Genomic DNA, 21,991 nt, shown 5'->3' with positions numbered 1-21,991 from the left:
TCTGTCTCAATATTCTTGTGGTCAAATTAACAGGGGCTGTCATCCACTTTAATGTTCTAATTACAGAACTAAATCATTTTGGACCAAAATCTTTAAAAGCCTATCAGACAGCTTTGGTGTCACAATCATTTCCAATCCATTAATAGCTGTGTTCAGTGTACTCCCAGATGGGCATAAAGTGGAGAAGAACAAACAAACTGTGATTGCCTTTACTTCACTATTGGCATGTAGACTTATCTTGCTCATCTGGAAGAATCCTAACCCACCCCTTTTAAGTCAGTGGGTAACTGATGTTATATACTGTTTGAAATTGGAAAAAATTTAATTCTCATTAGGAGGATCTATACAAACCTTTTTAAAAACCTGGCAGGATGTAATCAATAACATTTTAGAATAAGCATTTAAATTGAGGAAATTGATTCTATCTATCTATCTATCTATCTATCTATCTATCTATCTATCTATCTATCTATCTATCTATCTATCTATCTATCTATCTATCTATCTATCTATCTATTTTTCCCATTATTGAAGTTTTATTCTGTTGGCCTTGCTCTCTTTTTCATGAGTGGGGGTTGATTTGATTTGAACTTAGTTTTGTAAAATTTGACTTGCTTGTATGGAATGTTAATTGCTTTTAATAAATTCAATAAAATGTTATATAAAAAAAAAAAAAAAGAAATTACAGAACTACTGTATAGTGAGTAAAAAATAATGCTTGTCAAGCATTGAGAAGCATTAAATATATATTAATTGTTTGGGATGGGTGAAAATTAAAAAGGGCAAATCAGTACTTTCTAGCTAGTTCATCCATTCCTCAAAAGACAAGTTAACTGCTGGCAAGTTTGTTTTGCTCAACAGAGTTTCAAGGAGAAGAATACACATGAGTGCAATTTCTCAGTATCTGGGAAATGCTAAGACAAAATAGCACTTACCCTAGCAAAGCACACATCCACGTCAAGTTCAGATTATAAGGAAAAATTGGTTTGTTGCAATATGGCACAGAGATTGATAAAACCTTAAATTTATTAAGGGCCTTTTGAACTTCTTTAGTCTGTAAAACTTTTATCTGTGATTTCTTTGTCAAATCAGTGATTGCAGAAATAATGATGCTAGGATTCTTGAAAAAGCACCCCATTGTAGTATGCAGAATGAAATAAATGTTGAAAATCTTTTATACAATTACATGCTAGCCAGTAATTAATAGCTATTAACTTTGATAGCGTTCATATTTAACACCTTCTGGAAATTTTAATTAAGTAAAATCAGAACCAAGGATTGGTGGAACTCATACTTCTCCAAATTGAAATACAGATTTTTTCAATGTCTCACAATTTGCCTATGTTTGTCTCAATACTGGGCAAATATGAGCATATAATTAATGTATATTAATAAAAATGTTCCTAGAATATCTGAAAAAATAGTATTGCCCAATAACTAAAAAGTGCAGGAGCATTGGTGAGCTCATGTCATTATCAAATTCTGTATTCATGATGCACAGGCTAGATGTTAAATAATGTTTTTTCACTCCTTGATAAAAATTGTAAACACTATGTATATAGAATATTTATGAATAATTTGAAGTTATTTGTTTGATTAAGAACAAACAAGATCAAAGGGAGAGGGTAGTTTACAGTAGTTTTTTTTACATCTGTCTAATGAATATGTGGACGTCGTTTTGATCTTTGATGGAAAAAACATCCCTAATAGAACTGATGGAAGGGTGAATGACTCTAGTAGCTAAGTTTTCCTTTATATGTTTTTCCATTTCTTTGTTCTTAGGACCTGACAGTGCATAAAACAGGGGTACTCAAGTAAAAGTCTTAAAGGTCCACTTAACCAATTTTGCAATCCAATTAAAATAAAGAGAGAACAGAACTATGTCCAAAGCAAGCAACCACGGGCTCCCACCACTGTGGCAGCTCACCACGAAAACAAATCTGAAAAGATTGTGGTCATGCTATGAGCACCTGCCATCAATGGGTGATGCAAGGAATATTATTAATACAGGGAACAGTATTACTTGGCCACTAACCTGGCCATATCCCTGCCTGATTGCTGCGTCTGTGTATAAGAGAGTGGTAGATCCCGCTACAATAAATAACCGTGCTCTTCCCGCTTCAAGTTGAATAAAAGCTACTGTGGCTCAGTCTCATGTTTTGGGGTGCACATCACAATATGTTATAATTTAAAATCAATACTGATAATATTGTAGGGACAAAGGCTTTTAGCTTATGCTTTTTAATTTCAGGCCTTGAATTTTAGAATTTGATTTTACTTGACATTTTGAGTTTTGGATGTTTTTTTGCCCACTATAGTATGAATTGTTGGTCCATTTTTCTGACTGTTCCTTTCACTCTGTTTTGGAAGAGGTGCCAGAACCCTGTGGGATTTCCTGAGAATGGTCCATAAGGGATCGAGAGAGACTGTTAGTGCACCCTGCTGCCCCCTGTTCAGACGTGGAATTGTCATTATTCAAGCCCTTTGGTTGACTCCTACTCGCATGTGTGACAACACTCAATCCTTAAAAATTCTTGTTTTCAAGACATGGCGTTCTTTTCCATCTTGGCGCTAACATCAAAAGCCAATTAAGCTTAGTTTTCTACACTTAAATATGCACGTATTTAACAGAATAAACTAATGATTAAGTTTCCTTATAGAATATCCAGCATTTATGAAAATGATATCTTGCAAACATTTGAGTATAAAGGATCACTGAATAAGGAGGGGAAGATGTTCATGGAGGACCTATTCAGTAAAGAACAGAGAAAAGAAGATGAATGGGACAAAGAGATATGAGTGGGGCCCCAGAAGCTCTTAGTACTGAATCAAGAGGCAGACAGTAGAAAAAGAGAGCGGAAGAAATGCCAAAGTGAAACAGATTATTTTGGAATGATTCAAGGCCAGAAGTAGCGAACTTATCAGCCACACTGCCAAACTTCATCTGGTCTGATGGTATACAGGGGTTACCACATTTCATAAATATGTGTTTGTTAAATATTGGCAGTTGCCTATACTATGTGGGTATGGGGACTAACTGCCTCTCTGTTTTGTGCCAGATGTTGATATCATATGCAATAATAGGCCCTGGGTCAAGCTTACAATTTCAAATTGAAACAAACAGTTGTGTTAAATGTATAGGGCAAGGAAGTTGCAGACTCAATGAAAAACTGGGCTGAAGAAACAGATAAGGCATATTTTCCTTTTATTATAGTAATGCCTTAAATTCCTCAACCAAAACTTGGTGTCTTGCGATTCGTCTCAGTCTTACATGGTTGGGGTTTAATACATAATGCCTAAAACAAATTAGCATAATTAAAAATACTTAGGCCAACTTTACATTTTTCTGCATCTGTAAAAGAGAAACAAAGATCCCATTTAGTTGCCTGTTATTCCTTGACAGCTGGATACCACCCACTTACCTGTGGACAAGTATAAAGCACTTCATGCTTTACGCAGCGTTGAAGAATATTTTGATGTCTTAAGCAGACAGTGAGTATTAAAATGGCAGATTTCTGTCTGCCAATACAATAACAGCCATTTATTTTCAACCATGCAAACATTTCAAAAACTCCTGGGGCCTCATGTATAAATGGTGTGTATGCATAGAAATGTTGCATACGAATGTTTCCACGCTCAAATTGTGATGTATAAAACCTAAACTTCTTCTTCTTCTTTCAGCTGCTCCCGTTAGGGGTTGCCACAGCAGATCATCTTTTTCCATATTACTCTCACTTCACCATTCGGAATATTTATATCTGTATCTGAGTGGGGAATCACAGATCTACAGCAGCTGATCAGAAAGAGAATTATCAGGATACAGCATCAAGCACATGCTGCTTCAGCCATGCCGTCTATTGAACTGCTCTCACACGGCAAACGCTTCAGAGCCTTTCCTGTACGGACCTCGCGGTTCAGAAACAGTTTCATCCTAAGAAATATAAACGCATTCAATCAGTCCATCAAGTGCTCCTTGTAGAACTGTTTGTACTTATTAGTACAATCACCTCACTGTAAACTTGCACTACTGTTATAATATTGCACAACCTGAGCCACTTTATAAAGAGTGTATTTACATATGATGATATCATTTTTAAGATGAAATGCAGCAAAATATGTTTATTATATTATACAGATAAAACTTTAGCTTCATTTAAATAATCTATATTGTTAATAATTAAACATGTGAGGACACGGCGGCACAGCGAGGATCTGGCGCTCCATTCACGGATTGCTCCTGCCTCACGCTGTATTCTTGCTGGGGCTGGCGCGACACTGGAAGGATAGATGGATAGAATAATTAAACATGTACTACGAAGATATTTCAATGTTCCTTAAATGTTTTGAAGAATTGGCATTCTAAGCTTACAGATGGCTTAATGTCTATTACAGAGCTGATTGTGTGTCGATTGGGTATTTGGAGAAAGAAGAGTAAGGACAGGAATTGGGGGTTAGTACATTTGAAAGAGACAGTACTGCTGCAATAAATTATTTTATCGAAGGTCGTGCACGGCACAGCAAGGATCTTGCATGAGACATGAACACTCACTGCTCCACTGTGTTCCCATGTTTATTAACATGCTTTAACACCTATCATCATGAAAATGATATCACGTATACATCTCAGTATTTTAATTATTCAGAGAGCTGTAATATCATGAATGTAATGGATTCTGTGTCCTGTCGGAGGAAGAGAAAGCCCGGAAGCACGTAGTGATTCACACACATAGAGCACATAGAAGATCAAATACAAAACAAAGCATTTAACGTGCTACTTTAGTTATGATGGGATTTGAGAAACTAGTAAATTAAACAATTTTAAGATTAAGTTTATGATGTTCTACTTTAATGACAAAATAAACTATGTGATTTAAGTGGAAATTTCGAGATTAAAGTTGACATTTCCTGCTTTTTTCCCACTGTGTGCCTATTTTTTTTTTTCTGTACCCTAATAAGCTTTCATATGACACTCAGATGGTGGGCTACGACTCGCCTTTTCACGGCGACTTTGATATGTGACATCTTCTTTTTTATTTTGGGCACTGTGCGACTTTGTGAACTTGAGCTTTCGAGTTTCTCTGACACTCTATGTCACTCGATCAACTTCCTTTTGTTGTTTATACCACTTCTTAAACCAACAAATGGTAAATTTTTCCTTGCCTCCACTTGGTATTCGCTGAAATTCTTCTATTTTCCCCCATGCGTTTGCCATTGTCTTTTCACAGAAGGCTGAGCTTAAGGGCTATTTGCAGTATATTGGTTTGCATATTCAAAGAGACGAAATTCTGGGAGGAGTTGGGGCGGGACAGCAGGAGCGTGCATGTGCATTACTTTACACGCTGACAGGGATTTATGTAGCGGAAGAACGTGGAAGTTGGCGTTCGCACAGATTTATGCATCTGGATTTTTTTGTGTGTACGCATATTTCCGCTTTTGTGCTTACGTCATGTTATAGTGTGAATTCTACGCACGGCACTATGCTCGAGGCCCCTGATCTGGTGAGCGGTTACACCAATTCTCACACACATTTGCAAATGTTACTCATTTTGAGATGGACAGTGAGAATCTTGCATACCCTTCTCACTGATGAAAGGCATTTGAGAAAGTGGCTCTCTGCCTGTCTAAAGTAAGTGATGGAACAAAGTGGACAATATCAACACAGGAGGTAGTATATGGCTATCATAATGGCAAGAAAAGTGCAATTAACAAAGGAAAACATATAGACCATTATAACTTTTAGACGTGTAGGTCTTTACTTTAGAGAGTTAGCAAAGAAAGCCAAGCTGTCAGTGAGTACAGTTTTGTACACCATCATCATCTAGCTTGACAGACACATCACAAGACATTAGTTGAAGTAACCAAAGATCTGTGAAGAGGAGACTCTGGGTTGCAGGTTTGACAGGTCAACTGACAGTTAAAAAGCCATTACAAAAATTTCAAAATAAGAAAAAGGCTTGCATGAGCCAGGAACTACCACCAGCTCCAATGTATTCTGAAGTAAAAGTTTAGGACAAATGAACAGTGCATGATGCTCTTGCCGTGGCTTTGTGAATTTCCTCTGGGTGCTCTGGTTTCCTCTCACAGTCCAATGACATGCAGGTTAGTTAGTTGAAATGGTGACACTAAACTATAGCCCAGGGGTGTGTTTGTGTGTGTACGTGTGTGTTGTTACCCTGCGATGGATTGGCACCCTGTCCAGGGTTTGTTCCTGCCTTGCACCCTGTGCTAGTGGGGAAAGGCTACTGCAGCTCTGCTCTGGGTTAAGTGGATTAGAAAATAAAATGAAAATGATTTGAAAAAAATCACAACAAATTCAGAAAAATTAAACCTTGGTAGCATTTTAAATAATAAAATTACTAGCATATCATGGAAAAATATCATTTCAGCTTCTCTCTTTGCTTACAGTACCTGCACATAAATTTTATTGCACTAAAGTAGTTTAACTAATAATCTATTATAAGGGATTAAGTGCTAAAGGAAACAAACAGATCAATATAATGACCCATCCTTGAAAGCTATTTCGCCCATTTCTCAACTTCACAGTTTTGTTATAGCTCAAAAATTGTATGTGATGACATTTAAATTAAATTCATTTTATTTGGGTATTCAATTTCAATAAATATACATATTTTATTTAGGTACATGGGAAAGAAAAGAATGCCATTTGACAAAAAGAAGTTAATACAACTTTTTGAAATCAGCCTGGTTGAATGTCTGAAATGTAATCTCCTAAAAAAGGCTCATTTACAAAGTATTGAAATAGCTAAAGAAATGGTAAGTAGTTGTGTATTTAAATTATGTACAGGTACAGTATATGTGTATGTTTTAACTTATAACTTTTTAATAAAGTAAACCTTATAAACATTCACTTAACTAATTTAAGATACTAAAAATTTAATTCACTTAACTAATTTAAGATACTTTAAAGTTATTATCTTACAGATTAACATTTAGAAGTGCTAAAATATTATGAAATTGACAACTACTAATTATCTCTGCAGAGTAAATGGCTGGTATATTTAAAAATATTTTTACATAAGTGTTACATACGATTAAACAATTAATCACACATGGCACTTAAGGCCACGTGTAAAAATGAAAAGGATTCCCAGGTTATAACTATGCTGGCTACCTTGTCTGAAAGAAGAGATCTCGATGTAAGTGTGATATTTTGTTTTAAAGACGTCATTAGCAAATGGCAGCTTTTCTGAAAACAGGCAGCATATTGTAGAGCTTAAGGCTTTGGACCTCAAACCCTGAGGTTGAAGGTTCAAATTCCTCTGCTGGCACTGTGTGATGATGAGCAAGTCACTTCACCTGCCTGTGCTTTAACTGCAAAGACAAACTGTGATGTTTTTGTTTTGCCAGAAGATGAAAAATTTGCTAGGCTGCGAGGAACAGAAAATGAACATGAGCCCATTGACTAAGCCAGGATTATAACTGGAAAGACAGATGTGTCCATCGCACACAAAAATTCTTTCAGAATTTATCCATAATCTTGGGCATCACATAATATATGGCTCTAGTTTAAAAAGCACAGTGTGAGAAATATTACACAATGGGACTTTCAGGAACTGCGCCCCTTAGCAACAGAGCTGCAAAATGGCAGTGCCAACAATGAGGCGAATTCAAAAAATGACAATATTGAAATTTTAAATTGTTTCAGAGAAAAGATAAATCAACATACTACTTCATTTGAATTCTTTGCGGACCCAAAACCCCAAAGAGGCATAATTGGGCAATATGCACAAAATAAAATTAGCATCCTCTCTTCAAAAATATTATCTTGTTGGTAGTAAAGTCTTCCAGTTTATCAATAGCTCCAATTTTCAAACCATGAGTTATCAAAGAATAGTTTGAAAAGTATGCTTTAAAATGATAATTATGTGTTTTTTATACTATCAATTACTCGTGTAATTTTTAGTTTGATTTTTTCCTGATTTTTATTTATTAAATAATACTAGCTAGTCATTTATCTAATTTATATTACATTTTAGATTCACAGATTGAGGAAAACTGTGAAATAAAACCCACATATTCTAAGCATGTATCCTTTTTTACACATGCTGCATAATTTATATATCAGTTAAAAAGTGTTTATATGATTCTGTATTTTACTTCTTTTACTGTGCATCAGCAAAATGTACTGTGTGTGTGTATATATATATATATATATATATATATATATATATATATATATATATATATATATATACTGTATATTGCATTGCTTTTGTAACTTTTATAATGAAGTTTTGATTTTTTTGAAGTTTTACACTTTTTCCATTTTGCAATTGTTAAAAGCACTTGTGCACATCTAAGGTGGCAAAACATTAAATAATTAACAATTATATGATACCAGTAATGGCACGAATACACTTGACTTAAGCATTCCTAGTTTTCATCCTCTTTCTTTTTCTGTACATTTAGCATTCGTTTGCTCAGAGGTTGATGCGCTTGGTGTTTCCAGAGCAGCTCTTCTTTTCTCCACCCTACCAGCCCGCTGCTTCTCTTCTTCCGTCTGCATCTTTTCCCGTTAAAACTGATTAAGTCAGTTTTTGCGTTGCAATTACTTAGTATATTTTTCTTAATTTTTCACTTAAGCTGGCACTTAAGTCTTCAATCTGCCTCAAGAATTTTTTAAGGTATGAAGAGGTAAGGGAAGTGACCACGAATGTTGTAGGGAATGAGAACGGTGCACGTACGCATGTGCCACATGGGCGCCGTGCTGCGCGCTGCCGAGAGTTGAATCTACAATAAAATAAAATAAAAGTAAAAAGAGTAATAAAAATCATCACCCCAAAAGCGGATAGTAGACGTCACGTAGTATATGTGTACCACATTTCAGGTCAATAGGTGAAACTGTTTGTGAGCTACAGGTGATTTAAAATCCTGGACAAGAAGATGATTGGGAGCATGCGCTGATATGGCAAAAATAATATGATCTACCAACATACGCTAATTTATATGTACTTCCATGTTGATAATGAGGTTATACTGGTGTATTAAAGCATTTTCATATAATTCATTTTAAAATCTTATGAAGTTCTAGAAAGAAAATTTTGTATGTAAAGCACAAAGAAGTGTGCATAATTTATTTAAAATAAGAAATACGCTGTTGTTTTTTTTTTCTGTGACAGTTATTACAAAACAGAAATTAATTATGTAAATCCAAGACCCATGTACTAAACAGAGTAAGTCAGTTGCAATGCTTGAAATGTTGTGAAAATTCATTCAGATATAATGTCAGTTTCATTTTATACCCTTTTGATATTCATCTAGAGAACTCATATGACTGATCTAAAATAACTTGAATATATTCTTTTACCCTTTATTAAATATAAATTGACCAAAAGATGATGACCAGGAATTTGCTAGTTATTCAAAGTCATAACACTAAATATGAAAAGATATTTTTTGGCAATTTTGAAACATCAGCATGTATGTTCTTTTTCAGGTCCTGGATATGTTTTTATAAGTTTGAATGGTAGAGAAAGAGGCTTAACAGTAACAGTTCATCATCATTCCTTTTAATTTATTTCTCCTGCTAAGTTACAACTAAAAGCTTTAAGCTCAGAGAAACAGAAATAATAATTAATCACATACTTTATACTTTTTAGGTGACAAAACAAATAACAGCAGTTGTTGAAAAGGCTGGAACGTGTTTTGAAGGCAACATTAAAAAAAAAACTTCATGATAAAAGGTACAATATTTTACAGATCCATGTTGACCACTAGCATAGTTGAAGCCACTAAAGAATTCTTTGTATTTTCTGTACTGTAAAATCCTGTTGTTTAATGTTTCATCATCATTGCAGTTTTTTTTTTCCAATTGACAACTTAATGTATATTAGATTTCTGAAAATAAAAATGCCCCTGGTTACATTTTTTTCTAACAGAACCTGGAATTTTGATTGGACTTTGGTGTGGTATCAGAGTAAGCACCATCTATTTGCACATTTAAAAAAATCAGTGTTCCTTTGTGACTTACATATTTCCTAACTCCAGAGGAAAATGTGTAGGAAAAAAAATTAAACAGTACTTCTGTAGAATTCCTGACTATCAAGGTTATGGGTCAATTCAATAGAATGGTGAATACAGTTTAAGGAGTAAAATAATTACAGGAATTTAAGAGAATCGAATCCTAAGACATTGTTAATATGAGCATTAAATTAGTTATGAGGATTATTGCAACAAAATTGATTCAGATTAATAGGATTTTGAAAGCTTCATTTTGAAAGGGTAGCTATGTATACAGTATCTCATATCTTCATAGTTAAAAGTGTCTGCAAAGTCAGCATCTTGTCCACCTATCTTATATGAACTAAAAGAATAAAACCGTTGTGCATGAGTAAATTTGGGTGGATTAAATAAACTAAATAAACTAGTAACCCATGGTTGATTCTTTATTGCCTCGTTTTGGAGGCATGAGCTGAGGATACTCATAATATTGCAGTTGGGTTAAGTGACTCTAGAAAATGGACAGATGGGTGGATGCAGGGATAATGTGCCATCAGAATCAAACTTCATTTAAATCAGATGTAAAAAATGTTACCTTTACAAATTACACAAAGAATTATTTTATTTTTACAGTGCTCTAATATTCAAAATAGCTATTTGAATACACAAAGGACGATTTTATTTTTACAGTGTTCTAATATTTAAAATGGCCATTTGAATAGTTTTTTTCTGTAAATAACCTAATGATTACAATGTGCATGATGCACATATACTAATTTAAAATATACTCATTTAAAATAATGTCTTTAATCATTATAGCAGACTTTTTTGCCCAAGAAGTGTGTCCTCATTTAATTTATAACCTCTGACCGTCTTTGAGGTATCAATGAAGTAAGGTACTCTCATCAATGTTCAATTGTACATCAATTCTCATGACTCAGGCGCCACTGCGAGTGGCAGCTATTCCAGCAGCTCTGTGTATGACTTTATTTTTCTACCTTTTTCTCTATTTCACTGTTAACTCCTACCACTTTCCTTGATGTGGACTCGTTCCCTGGACACTTTTTACTACTTGGACATGGATTTTTACACGCCGAGACTCGTCTATTCAAGTAGTCAACTTCAAGCGCTGAGAACAAATGCCCGCGCCGGTGTGGTTCCCTATTTACCTGACGAGGTAAGGCGGCCGTATCGTGGCAGCAGAGCCGGTGCTAAGATAAAAGCCAAGCATTTAGCGAGAATGTGGCGCAACAAACCTTCGGTGCCTTCTGTGATCCTGGGAAATGTGAACTCACTACCAAATAAAATCGACAAACTGACTGCGCTGGTGAAAAATGTCAGGACCTACAAAGAATGCAGTTTGTTGTGTTTTAGTGAAACGTGGCTACCTACCACCATCCCAGATGCTAACGTGGAGCTACCCAGGTTTAGCACAGTTAGAGCGGACAGAGATGCAAGTACCTGCGGGAAGCACAAAGGAGGAGGACTCGCACTCTATGTCAATACAAGATGGTGCAACTCTGGACATGTTAACGTTAAAATCTCCACTTGCTGCAGGGACATCGAACTGTTGGCTGTAAGTCTGCGTCCCTATTACTTGCCCAGAGAGTTTGGACACGTCATTGTTGTTATTGTATACATCCCTCCTCGAGCGGACGTGGAGATAGCAGGTGACATCATCCATTCCAATGTGGCTAAATTACAAACACAACACCCCGAGGCACTTGTGCTAATCGCTGGAGACTTCAACCATGTAACGCTGGACAAAACATTACCTGCTTTCTCCCAGTATGTGGATTGTAACACCAGGGGAAATAGGAATATTGACCTACTGTATGCAAATGTTAAAGACGCATACAGCGCCACCCCGCTGCCTGGGCTTGGGAAAGCAGATTATAACCTGGTTCTGCTTCAGCCTCACTACACACCAAGAGTGAAGGAGATACCTACAACCACGCGCTCATTCAGGAAGTGGTCCCCTGAGGCAGAGAGACTGCTTTGGAACTACAGACTGGGATATCCTGCAGGAATCTTATAGTGAGAACATTGAGGAGGTTGTTGACTGCACTACTGACTACATCAACTTCTGTATGGACATTGTAGTTGCAGTAAGAACAGTACGCTGCTATGCTAACAACAAGCCATGGATTACAAGTGACATCAAGGGCCTTTTGAACCAGAAGAAAAGGTCTTTTAAAAGCGGTGATCAGCATGAGCTCAAGCGCGTGCAGAAGGAACTCCGAGTCCAGCTCAGGGCGGTGAAGGAGCAGTACAGGAGAAAGCTGGAGCAGAAGTTGCAGAATAACAGCATGAAGGAAGTGTGGGATGGGATGAAGATCATCACTGGCTGCAGCTCGAAGAGGGGTGCCACCATCGAGAGAGATGTGGAGACAGCAAACCAGATGAACAACTTTTTTAACAGGTTTGACCACCCTAACCCACTCTCACCTCGGAGTACTGCACCCTCCACCCATCCTTGTGCTGATACCAACATAGGAGAGAGTTTACCCCAACCCACAATTACAGCAGCCCAGGTAAGCAGAGAGCTGAGGAGACTTTGTGCCAACAAAGTAGTGGGTCCAGATGGAGTATTGCCACAACTGCTGAAGGCCTGTGCGTTGGAGCTAAGGAGTCCTCTACAGCACATCTTCAACCTAAGCCTGGAACAGGGGAGGCTTTGGAAAACATCTTGCATCACCCCAGTCCCAAAGGTATCACATCCCAGCGAGCTGAATGACTGTCGCTCTGATGTCGCATATGATGAAAACCATGGAGCGGCTGCTACTTCACCACCTGAGGCCACAGATTCGTCACACCCTCGACCCTCTGCAGTTCGCATACCAAGAGAAGGTGGGAGCAGAGGATGCCATCATCTACAAGCTACACCGATCCCTCTCTCACTTGGACAGAGGCAGTGGTGCTGTAAGAATTATGTTTCTAGACTTCTCTAGCACCTTCAGCACCATCCAACCTCTGCTCCTTAGGGACAAGCTGACAGAGATGGGAGTAGATTCATACCTGGTAGCATGGATTGTGGACTATCTTAAAGACAGACCTCAGTATGTGCGTCTCGGGAACTAAAGGTCTGACATTGTGGTCAGCAACACAGGAGCGCCGCAGGGAACTGTACTTTCTCTGGTTCTGTTCAGCCTATATACATCGGACTTCCAATACAACTCGGAGTCCTGCCACGTGCAAAAGTTCGCTGACGACACTGTACAATGTCCCAATGTTTGAGATAGGTCTGGTATTTTAAGATTGTATAAAAAAACAAATGCTTCAGTTCAACGTTTATACTCCATTAAAGAGTATATTAGACTAACAGAGGTAATTGGCATTACCCAGTGAACTATATATTGATGATGAGTTTTTTGTAATTGGGCCAGAATAAAAGATTTTCAATCAGCTCGCTTAGTTTTTTTCCAATAAAATGATTTATGTAAATCTGTATAATAGCAATAACACATTTAATCATGTTTATACAGTGGGACAAAAAAGTATTTAGTCAGCCACCAATTGTGCAAGTTCTCCCACTTAAAAAGATGAGAGAGGCCTGTAATTTTCATCATAGGTATACCTCAACTATGAGAGACAAAATGAGAAAAAAAAATCCAGAAAATCACATTGTCTGATTTTTGAAGAATTTATTTGCAAATTATGGTAGAAAAAAAGTATTTGGTCAATAACAAAAGTTCATTTCAATACTTTGTTATATACCCTTTGTTGGTAATGACAGAGGTCAAACGTTTTCTGTAAGTCTTCGCAAGGTTTTCACACACTGTTGCTGGTATTTTGGCCCATTCCTCCATGCAGATCTCCTCTAGAGCAGTGATGTTTTGGGGCTGTCGCTGGGCAACACGGACTTTCAACTCCCTCCAAAGATTTTCTATGGGGTTGAGATCTGGAGACTGGCTAGGCCACTCCAGGATATTGAAATGCTTTTTACGAAGCCACTCCTTCGTTACCCCGGGCGGTGTGTTTGGGATCATTGTCGTGCTGAAAGACCCAGCCACGTTTCATGTTCAATGCCCTTGCTGATGGAAGGAGGTTTTCACTCAAAATCTGACGATACATGGCCCCATTCATTCTTTCCTTTACACGGATCAGTTGTCCTGGTCCCTTTGCAGAAAAACAGCCCCAAAGCATGATGTTTCCACCCCCATGCTTTACAGTAGGTATGGTGTTCTTTGGATGCAACTCAGCATTCTTTCTCCTCCAAACACGACGAGTTCAGTTTTTACCAAAAAGTTCTATTTTGGTTTCATCTGACCATATGACATTCTCCCAATCCTCTTCTGGATCATCCAAATGCTCTCTAGCAAACTTCAGACGGGCCTGCACATGTACTGGCTTAACACTAGAATTACCAGAGCCTACGAAAAAACTCGTAGATCCGGCCCACCTTAAATCGCTTCTTAAAACCGTTCTCACCTCTCCGCCAGCGTCTTTTGTCATCTAGATGTACTGATAAAGACATGCTGTAAGCAGCCGGCTATTCCATCCCCCCACCGACTTAGAACGTACACGAACGTCTCCCAGCTCATGCCTTGATTGATGATCTGGGAGTGAAGTGGAGTTTTAGAGTGGAAATAATAAATTGTTATTTGGAACACACGCATTTCATGTGTGTTGCGTTTCTACAGTAATCTGTGTAAACACATTTTTAAAACAGAAACGTTTTTTATATGCTAGTAACAAATGACAAAATGTAGGCATAAACTATATAATGTATGAAGCCTGAAATCCAAATATCAAAGAAACACTTTCACAAAAGGTACAAAAAAAAAAGCTGCCGCCGCCAAAAAAAGCCACCTTAGTGTGTGACATTGACACTCATTTACTGTGACTACCACCGTGGCACAGCAGTATCAGTTGCTAACTAGCAATCAGAAGGTCAAGAGTTCGATCCTGCATGACTCCCCTTTGAGAAGTGAAGTGTTCTTATTTTTACTGTTTTAGAATAAAAAGATACCTTTAATTTCAATCTGTAACAGCTGGTGTAATTTATGATATTTGCAAAGGTTAGCTTTTTTTTTTTTTTTTAATTCACTTTTCATTCTCTGTCGTGTTCAGGATCCTTCCCTACCTCCCTCCCTCCACCTGACACTGCTGTTTTCACATAAAGACACGCTATAGCTCTGCAGTGTATCACGATACATACGACCACGTGTTTTTTTTTTCCCCACAATCTTGCCAGCCTCCACGTGTTGCTGTATGCTGTTTCTTTTGTACTCCAGGACATGCAGAGGAAAGCATAGTAAAAAGTAGTAACTTCAGCGCTATATGCAATCATCAGACACTCCTCATCTGACACTGCTGTTTTCACATAAAGACACGCTATAGCGCTGCAGTGTACTTGTGACTGCATTGTCGTACCAATGCTTGCGAACTGAAGTGTCTGTATGCACTTTTCGTGGCATTACACGTGTATTTTTTGAGCATGGCCATGTAGCTCAAACACTGGAACATATGTTGATGTAAAAGTATAACAAAACAAGTGCACTTTTATTCAAGACTATAACCGAAGAAAAAAGAAAGCAAGTTACAGTAGGCAGTTGATATGACAGCTTGTGTGGTGCAATGCTAAGAACTGCTGATTTCCATTCCGTGCTATATAACTGTTAACTGTTAACATTTGAATCTGATGATTGTATATAGTGCTGTCTTATTCAGTGTGCGCAAGAACATGCAGGCGCGCAGTTGCTGCGTGCTACAACGCACATTTTAAAAAAAGAAAGAGACAAATATATGTCACGTTCTGAAGAAATCATTTATGACATGAAAAGTACCAATCAGAAAACATCGTCGAAGTAATGCAATATTATTTGAAAACGAACAGCGTCAGGTTGGGTGTGAAGTTATACTGGCGCTGTTTGAGTCAGATCACAAGCTGAACAAGCTCCTGTTCTGACTCTAAGTAAAAAGCATGAATTAATCAACAGAAATAACCGCGATCAACATTTTAAACTTAACAATTTACAGTGCATACCAATTTATAAATTTTATGTCCGTTTGAGGAAAAAAAAACACTCCAAAGCTGGGAATCGAACTCGCGTCTCTGTAGCAGGGCACAGCTGCTGTGCTCCAAGTCAGCAAATCTTAGCGTTATCGCCAGAGTCATCCCTGCACCTTTAGTGAAAGTGTTTATTTGATGTTTGGACTTCAGGCTTCACACATTCTATAGTTTATGCCTACATTTTGTAACATTTATTACTAAAATATGAAAAAGTTTCTGTTTTAGCAATGTGTTTACACAGATTACTGTAGAAACGGAACATGCATGAAATGCGTGTATTCCAAATAACGATCTATTATTTCCATTCTAAAACTCCAGCAGTTCAGTCACTCCCAGATAATCAAACAAGGCATGAGCTGGGAAAACTTAGTGAACGTTCTGCGACGGTGGGGGATGGAATAGACGGCTACTTGCTGCTCGTCTTAATCGGCACATTTAGAAGACAAAAGAGAAGTGAGAACGGTTTTAAGGTGGGCCGGATCTACAAGTTTTTTCGTAGACTCTGGTAATTCTAGTGTTAAGCAGGTGGACACGTCTGGCACTGCAGGATTTGAGTCCCTGGCGGCGTAGTGTGTTATTGATGGTAGCCTTTGTTACTTTGGTCCCAGCTCTCTGCAGGTCATTCACTAGGTCCCCCCGTGTGGTTCTGGGATTTTTGCTCACCGTTCTTGTGATCATTTTGACCCCACAGGGTGAGATCTTGCATGGAGCCCCAGATCGAGGGAGATTATCAGTGGTCTTGTATGTCTTCCATTTTCTAATAATTGCTCCCACAGTTGATTTCTTCACACCAAGCTGCTTACCTATTGCAGATTCAGTCTTCCCAGCCTGGTACAGGTCTACAATTTTGTTTCTGGTGTCCTTTGACAGCTGTTTGGTCTTGGCCATAGTGGAGTTTGGAGTGTGACTGTTTGAGGTTGTGGACAGGTGTCTTTTTATTGATAACGAGTTCAAACAGGTGCCATTAATACAGGTAACGAGTGGAAGACAGAAGAGCCTCTTACAGAAGAAGTTACAGGTCTGTGAGAGCCAGAAATCTTGCTTGTTTGTAGGTGACCAAATACTTATTTTCCACCATAATTTGCAAATAAATTCTTTAAAAATCAGAGAATGTGATTTTATGGATTTGTTTTCTCATTTTGTCTCTCATAGTTGAGGTATACCTATGATGAAAATTACAGGCCTCTCTCATCTTTTTAAGTGGGAGAACTTACACAATTGGTGGCTGACTAAATACTTTTTTGCCCCACTGTATTTATATAGCATCTGTGCTGTGCTCAGAGAACATCACAGGCATTGCAAAGGGCTCAATATCTAATCATTACATGCCAAATAAAAAATGAATAAGTGACATAAAAAATATGGATCTGTAACAAAGAATTCAGCATGAATACAATAAAAGGTGCTAGAAGACAATGAACAAATAACTAAGAGCTACATTACAAAGACTTGGACAGAGGGTGTGAGCACAGAGAAAGATCAGTATATCAGTTTAAGTTAAATGCTTTAATTTCCATCTTACATAACGAAGTGCACTCTTGAGTAACAGGAAATCCTAACTTGCTTCAGTGTTTCTTCCATGTGCTTGATGTGACTTCCATTGATCTACCTTGACCTTCTTATTTTGGATATACAGAAGTCCTAACATTCATTGAAGAAAGGAAATTGTGAAAATGAAAGAATGGATATCTTTCTAATTATAGGGTCATTCTGTAATATTTTGTTTTGGTTTGTAGGGGACTGGTTTGAACTTGTTTGTGACTGTTTAACAATTTATAAAATAATAAAGCTATTGTAATTTAAGCATAAGCCATTTTGTCATTTTTTTAAATTAATCTGTTTATTTTAGAACTGATCATTAAGTTGTGTTACTGGATGTAGTGCTCTCATGAAAGTTTCCAGAAGCCTAAGATGCGTTATGACTTCAGGTTTCAGAAAATAGGGCGGCAGCATAGTCATTCACTGTCTGGATTGAACCTTCTGTACCTGAACTCTCTAAACCTGCTTACTTAATTACAGGATCACAGGATGCCCAGGACCATCCCAACATCAGACATAATGAAAGAACAAATCCAGAATTGGTCACTGCTGGTCTATCTTAATGTACAGCATAGTACATTAATATACAGTACTGTATTGCAAAAACACATGCATGCAATGCAAATGTATTGAATTGTGCAACACTAAATGTGTTTTTTTTTTTTTTTTCAGAAATAGTAGTAGTATTTGTAACGTGTACAGTTAACAGTAAATACTGTTTTTTTTTATATTAGATGGAAAAGCTTTAAAAGTAGAGTTGATCCAAAATCGAAAAGTAAAACACCAAGGCTATTGCAGACCACAATGTCAGTTTTGAAACCGATGACAGGAACCCTCACCAAAGAAAAAGAAGAAACATTAAATGTAATCAAAGAGCTGAACAAAATGATAAAAATGGTAATTATTAAATTGTATATGTTTTTATTTATCTTGGTATATATGAAACTTCTGCCACCCAGTTGTTGTTTTTTTGGTAAGTATTAATGAAAAATAATTAATAATTAATATAATTCATACACACCGATAGGATGCGCGCATATAACCAGTATGTTTCGTAGGAGAAACCGACATGGTACACACATACAACCAACAGAGTTGAAGCGCAAAACCGATATGTTACCCAAATGAAACCAGTATAAGACATGCATGAAACCAATATAGTGCATACATAAATCCATCATTAGACCGGCACAGAACGCAAACCAATATAGTTCATATGCAAACCGATAACATGCAAGTGCACTCACAAACCAATAACAAACGTACTGGAACCAGTGACCTACACACGCGAATCAATATAGTTCATATGCAAACAAGTGCTATGCATATACAAACGGATATAGTTCATGCACAAACCGATAATATACTGACACGAACCAATATACTTCATATGAATGAAACCAGTATTGTTCACACGCAAACCAATTAAGTATGCACGCAAACCGATAGTAATTATCCATAAACCAATAATGTCCACACGTAAACCAATAGTTTTCGTACAAAAATATGATTTTTGGCCTGTTTGGCCCCTCATACTCAAGCTCTATGTAATGTAATTTTAGGGCATATAGACGACATACGTGACATACTTAGTGGTCCCTAGGTTTCAACACAGTATAATATATGACATATATTAGAACTATTTCCTATTTTGTTATTTCTATTACATTTATTAATCTGCATTGTTTTGATTCAGAATTTTTCTCTGCTTTCAGGCTGATGTAGCTTTAAAAGGAACAAGGAAGACTGAAGACAAATAACAACTCAACTTTAATGAGATAATCTATTTAGCTAGATATTTTACTTTATTTTTAATTCTGTTTGGTTTTTATTAAGTCTGTTTAAAATTAGACACGATTATGATTTATAAATATATATTTCCTTTTTTGTTTAAGCAAGAGGAATATCATTAGACTTCATGCAAGGTTTTGAGGCATTATAATCTAAGTAATAATTAAGTAGTTCACCCAGTAATATGTAGTGTAATGAATTATGCAGTGATTAGTTAAACTGCTGTGTGCCAGTATATCAACAGCTAACATAACATCTGAAATGGACAGAGAAATTTCTACTTAAATGCCTAGTTAAGTAGAATATTTTCTCATAAGCCCAGGCTTTCTTTATGTTTTTGATCTATACTGGAATTTCTCATAGAGTCCCATTCATGTGGTCATTTTTTAGTGTAACAAATTAATTTTTTAAGTTTAGTGTTCAGTTGTACAAAAATCAACACCATCCAACAAAGCTACATATCTTCATCTAAAGAATAAGGACCAATTTGTTTATTTTCTACATCTACCTTAGTGTTGACATTGTAGCAAGTATGAACAGCAGAATTCCTAATAAATACTCATTTAAGGAAACACTGTAATTGTATAATAATTGGTTTTAAAAGAGACTACAGCATGAGGACTGAATTTCAGATTTGTACTGTGTAGGTTTGAAACTCCTCTTGCTATAGCTGTGGATATCAAATAAAAAAGAATGCTGTACATAATCTGAAAGAAAACAATTCAAGAATAATACATTTATTTCTGTATGAAACTTGGCATTTAATTTAATTTAAATCAATAAATACAGTGTTCACATGCATTGTCTTTTTATTGTGCACTACAGGAAGTATTTATCAGTATGTTTGTTTTCCACATGTGCTACTTTATTTGAGAGTATCTCTTTAACATTTTTTATTACCCAGAAATATATATTTCACATTAGAGAAGGAATAACAATTACAAATTAGTTTAGTTTAAAGCAGCTATTAATGGTCTATAAATATTTTTTAATTCTGCTATTAAATGCATTATAATTAAATGTATTATAACTAAAAATAAGACTCTTGAAATATATTAGCGTCATTTTCACTTTATATCATATTATAGCATGTAGACCGCTTAAAACTGATACCAATTATAAAGTGTTACCAGAATAACCCTCTTTATTTAACAGAAGGAATGCAGAGCTGCAGCAGTCTCCTTAGCCTTAGATGTGTGGTTTCACTTGTAGGAATGCAGTACTTTGGTATAAAAATCCTATGCTATGACACACTCTGCATGTCTGTTATTGAATTAGTGATCAGCACAAAAATAAAAAAACAAAAACAACAAAAAAAAGAATTTGTGAACCCAAACTATTATCAAACACTAGGATTAATCTGTACTGTTTACAACAAATGCTAATTATAAAATTATATTGGTGCAAATTATAATGTACAAGATAAAATGCTGACATTTTAATTTTTTACATGCATTGTGCATGGAGTTTCCTGTTTTTTACTTATTTCTAAAATTTAGCATTAATTTCTTAAAGATGTTCTTTTGTGTGTGTGTGTGTTTTGTTTGAGCTAAAATAATACCATCAGCTGTGTTATGAAGACACTGTCTTTTTTGAAATTTGAATATTTTTCCACTTTTTTATATTCCACAATCATAACGTGTTGCATGGGTTCAACTGCAAACTGAAATGCTGGACAAAACTGCAAGACCCATGTATGACTTCACCTTTAGTTTTGACGTTTCCATTTTAGCAGCAAGGGCTCCAGTATTAAAGGTATTGGCACATCTCCTAGTTTAGCAAAAACTAGAAACTTTACTTTTGGTGTGTCTTTGATTCCACAGAATAAATGGCACAGTTGCTTGCCCCACAAATACAGGACTTCTGCAATGTAGACATACAATTACACAGTTTCATTCCAGTTGTCCTAAAAAAGTCTTCTGCATGCAAATAAAACAAAACATGGATTTGCCTGTATCAAAGGCTATTTTGGGTGGGAGTTCTGCAAACACTGAGAGATCCCAATAATATACATAATTTTGTAAAAACACAAATATGACTTTTTATATGTGAAAAGTAGTTATTTTGACTAAGAACAAAAACATGGTGATGCAGCACTTTGTAGTAATTGATGATGAGATATGTCATTTGTTCGAAAAATACAAGATACTTTTCAGTCTTTAATTAAGCAAATACTTTCCTTTACCTATAATGATTGAATGTGTTATAAATGTATGTGAACTTGTGTTTGTGTAATCAGCTAATATACAGTACTCAATACAAAACTATCCAAAAAGAAAGTGTTATTAAGTTCATCTGTGCACGTCAGTTAGCTGTGCTATAAGAGACAGCAATGAAGACCTGCGGCTCTCCAGGGCCAAGCCTTCCTACTTGTGAGCTGCACGTCCCCACAAACTTTTATCTTAGCTGTCCTGTCCTCTGCAATAAGCTTGTTTGCAGTAAATTTCTGTGTTGCCGTAAAGTACATTAACATTTTAGTTTAGCTATGCCCTACAACATAAAAAAACTTTTTGTCATTTCTTTAGGGCATTACATATTTTGTGGTGATAGACAACGACAAATGTAAATCTAGGTAGCTGATTTCACTGAAACCAAATGTAAAAAGAACAACATAAAAAACTGAGGTGGGCTGGCGCCCTGCCCGGTGTTTGTTTCCTGCCTTGTGCCCTGTGTTGGCTGGGATTG

At 36.5% G+C, this 21,991-nt stretch overlaps 1 protein-coding gene and 1 long non-coding RNA gene across 4 annotated transcripts in view; both read left to right on the top strand.

Moving 5' to 3' along the window:
- LOC114652763 (uncharacterized) overlaps window positions 1–21,991 on the top strand; it is a 363,527-nt gene that overhangs the window by 176,069 nt on the left and 165,467 nt on the right. The window lies entirely within an intron of this gene.
- LOC127528030 (uncharacterized) lies at window positions 9,719–20,103 on the top strand. The gene is made up of 3 exons (XR_007935182.1): window positions 9,719–11,137; window positions 18,250–18,412; window positions 19,231–20,103. It is a non-coding gene; the product is annotated as an uncharacterized LOC127528030 (long non-coding RNA).

Source organism: Erpetoichthys calabaricus, chromosome 5 (assembly GCF_900747795.2).
Source record: "Erpetoichthys calabaricus chromosome 5, fErpCal1.3, whole genome shotgun sequence".
Classification (NCBI taxonomy): Eukaryota; Metazoa; Chordata; class Cladistia; order Polypteriformes; family Polypteridae; genus Erpetoichthys; species Erpetoichthys calabaricus.
The sequence above is the reverse complement of the archived record's forward strand: the minus strand, read 5'-3'. Positions and strand labels throughout refer to the sequence as shown.